We start from the raw sequence: 3,987 nt of genomic DNA, 5'->3' as shown, positions 1-3,987 counted from the left end.
GATGAAAAATAAAACGGAATAATTTACAGAGAGCAGACCCCCATTTTACAGAAGCCACAACAGCAATCTTTGGGGGACAAGGAAGTCGAGGTATTCATGGCAGTCCCAAAAAAGGTAACAGCACCGAAAACGCTGCTGGGAATGCTCAGAAATGTGGTTTGTATTTCTTCTAATAACATTCACTGTAGAGCTAAAGTAATGTGATCAGGTACCCGAGCGTGACTCGAAACAACGGCTTTCCCCTCCATAATAACTTGGCTCAGCATAATCAGCTGTCTTCTGAGAAAGAAAACGACCACACACACACACACACAGTCTCTCTCTCTCTGTCTCGTGTGTGTGTGTATTGTTTGTAGTTTCAGAAAACATCGAACGTGATTGGAAGAGATTGATCTACGTAAACATTTGCGGGTGACATACATTGGGGGGTAGGGGAAAGGCGATAGCTCGTAAGAGGGCACGTGTAAAAGAAAAGACGGGTAGATAGCAACATATACATGTAGATAGATAGATTGATACATCCGTAGACAATAAAATAGCTAGGTAGATAGGTAGGGGATTGGTACATTAGTAGACAGACAGACACAGAGGGAGACTGGTACGTATGTGGATAGATAGACAAATAAATAGATAGATGGTTATGTATGAAGGTAGACAGATAGATAGATAGATGGATAAGTAGATAGATAGACAGATAGATAGACAACACATTCGTGTTTGTGTGGGTATCCCAAATGTATGTTATGTAAACATAGAGGTTTCTCATACAAAGCCGCCCCACCCCGCCCCAATGTCTGCGGGAGGGTCAAGAACTCTTTACATCTCACAAAGCAAAAGTCAACAGTCTCAGCACACACGTTTGTTTTAAATATAAACAAAAGGAGAACGTCTTAATGTTCTATCTATCCGTATGTGAATGTATATATATGTATATATATAGGCGAAGGCGTGGCTGTGTGGTAAGAAGCTTGCTTCCCAATCACATGGTTCCGGGTTCAGTCCCACTGCGTGACTCCTTGCGCAAGTGTCTGCTTTTGCCTCAGGCATTGTATGGCATTTTGGGGCAGGTGTCTTCTATTATAGCCGTGGGTCTACCAAAGCATTGTGAGTGGATTTGGTAGACGGAAACTGAAAGAAGCCCATCAAATACATGCATGCGTGTGTATATGTTTGCTCTCTACCAGCGTTAGTTAACCAGTGTTGGTTCGTTTAGGTCCTAATGAGTTAGTCGTTCGGCAAAAGAGATCGATAGAATAAGTAACAAACTTTTAAAAAGAACATAAGTACTGGAGTATATATATATACCTGTATATATACACGTGTATACAAATGTATATATGTGTGTGTATATATATATATATATATATACATGTGTATGTGTATATATATGTATATATGTGTGTGTATATATACATGTGTATGTGTGTATAAATATATGATGATATGTATGTATATATGCGTACATGTAGAAATAGATATGTAGCAACAGGTGTGTCTAAGATAAGATCGATACTCAATAATCGAATTGCAAGCAAACATACAGAAAATTCAATCACATCAACAAGTTTGAAAAGCCGCTTTTTGGTTTAGCCTGAGGTCAGGTCAACCCTAACTGAGCAGACCTCTGGCACAGACTATCAAGGAATACATTATGCAAGTGTGGCCCTCTCGCCTTTCTTTTCTTTTCAAGACTGTGGATCGAGTTGCGTCTCTTTGTAAACTTAGCCATTCGATGAATAGAAACCGATGAAATTAATTACTGCACTCGATACAATGAAGTAAAACCATAAGAGGTACTGCCCCAGTATGGCCGTAGGTTAATGAATGATACCCGTCAGGATAGACAGAAGGTCACGTGTTGAACTCTAGTACTCTACTGGTACTTGTTTTTTGATTAATTCACCCCAACCCCCAGGAGAATAAGGACATAATAGAGCTTGGTGAGAATTGAACCATAAACATCTAGATCCAAACTTCCGAAGTATTCCTCGCCGGGATCCGAACCATCCACACCAATTCCGCAGACCTATCATGGCTGTTGTTAAAGAGAATGATGGTAAGGGTGATGATGACCGGTGGTGGTGATGACAGAGGCGGTATAGCGATGATAAAGGTGGCCGAGTTCAAATTCCGCCAAGATCGAGCTTACTCTTTCACCCTTTCGGGGTTTTGTCAAAACACCAACCACTGCGATCGAAGCAATCGACCAGCTGTCTCCCCCCAAAATTGCTGGCTTTGTACCAAAAATATGAAACCACTGTTTAACCCCAGGCCAGTACTGATCGCGCCACAGGACCATGATCGAAAGACATTCAAGTCGTGACCATCCAGTCATTCGGCAAACCAGGGTCAGTAGTGTTACCCAACAGATCCTGTATAAGGTCTGATTCAATGTAGATTTGGCTGCTGTTTATAGCAAGTCGAGCGACAGCGTGATTGTTCCTTCGCTGAGTCGTTGATGATGATGATGATGATGATGATGAAAATGACGATGACGACGGTGGTGGTGGTGGGTGCACATACGGGTGAAATATGAAAACCTGAAACAACAGACACCGAAAATGTTCCGCCTCGGATACGAAAAGGAATTTACAGCAGTAATCATTAACCTCTACTACAATCTTGAAGGCCTGGGATTAAGATACAGGATGTGCTGTGGCCTCTATGCATTTTCCCAAGAGCATTAGGGAAATGCCTTCTAACTGATATCGAAACTGAATCGACAGATTTCAAATGCTCTCACCAGCAGCAATAGTAATACTTGATTTTGGGGTGGGGGAAAAGTAAAAGAGGGGGGGTCTTGCTGTTAGAAATTGCAGCCAAATTTCCTTTAAATCACATCCAATAGTGTTAAGACAGACAGACAGATAGATAGGTAAACAGGTAGGTAGGTAGATAGATAGATAGATAGGATAGATAGACAGATAGGATGGACAGACAGACGGATAGAGAGAGGGATGGAGGATGGATGATCACAATTGGAACGCCTTGCCAGGCCTGATCAGAGCTAAACAACTCCAGAGTCCTTAACTAGGTTTCGGTTCTATGAAATACAGGAGATTGTGTGACATGCATGCCTTCCCAAAATACGCCGGTGGTGGAGATGAAGTTGTAGTAACAACATCCAGGAAACGAAACCGGATCGCTGATCATACACGTCTAGGTATACACGCATCACACACTAGCGCCGTCTAACCTCTGACCTCTTAACGGGCGGGCGCTCATACGTGGTCAGTCGACCTTGACAACAAGTAATAGCAGCCAAGCCTTCTTGAAATCATACTTTACTTGCGTCACAAAAAAAACAAAACAAAGACATGCAGATAATATAGTTCAAAATACATTGTGTTTGTAGGGAGATTAGGACAGGGTGGTCATGACCGGAACGCTTTTGAACATAGCTCTGCTGGCTCGGAAATGACCTAGAATTCAACAACAGCAATCAATTGTATCATTATGAAAATAACCTCTTTAACATTCTATTTTGTAGTTTAAGTTTATGAATGAAAGTCTATTTACGTGTGTAATTATATATATATATATATATTTGTTGACGTCATAAGATTTTTTATGAACTTTCGAGAGAACGTGAAATAATTGCATCTCGGAAGAGTGGATCTCGAAGCACATAAAGCTACAAATGATAGCATGTAAATGTGGCAAGAAGTTTGCTTCCCAATCACATAGTTCCGGGTTCAGTACCACTGCGTGGTACCTTGGGCAAGTATCTTTCTTCTGCTATAGGCCCGGGCCAAGTAATGCATTGTGAGTGGATTTGCTAGATAGAAACTGAAAGAAGCCCATTGTATGTATATATATGTATATATGCATGTATGTGTGTGTGTCTGTCTGCGTTTGTTCCCCGCCGTCTCTTGACAACCGATATAGGTGTGCTTACGTTCTCGTAACCAAGCAGTTCGGCAAAAAGGAACGATAGAATAAGCGCTAGCATGACCGACGAAATATATATATATATATATATATATA

The 3,987-nt window shown here is 41.3% G+C and overlaps 2 protein-coding genes across 2 annotated transcripts in view; both read right to left on the bottom strand.

Moving 5' to 3' along the window:
* The window catches only part of LOC106876168 (uncharacterized), a 197,303-nt gene that overhangs the window by 50,929 nt on the left and 142,387 nt on the right, over positions 1 to 3,987 (bottom strand). The window lies entirely within an intron of this gene.
* LOC106881956 (endoplasmic reticulum resident protein 44) overlaps positions 1 to 3,987 on the bottom strand; it is a 25,213-nt gene that overhangs the window by 19,302 nt on the left and 1,924 nt on the right. The window lies entirely within an intron of this gene.

The sequence above is a fragment of the Octopus bimaculoides genome, chromosome 27 (assembly GCF_001194135.2).
Source record: "Octopus bimaculoides isolate UCB-OBI-ISO-001 chromosome 27, ASM119413v2, whole genome shotgun sequence".
Lineage (NCBI taxonomy): Eukaryota > Metazoa > Mollusca > Cephalopoda > Octopoda > Octopodidae > Octopus > Octopus bimaculoides.
This window is presented reverse-complemented; position numbering and strand designations above follow the sequence as displayed.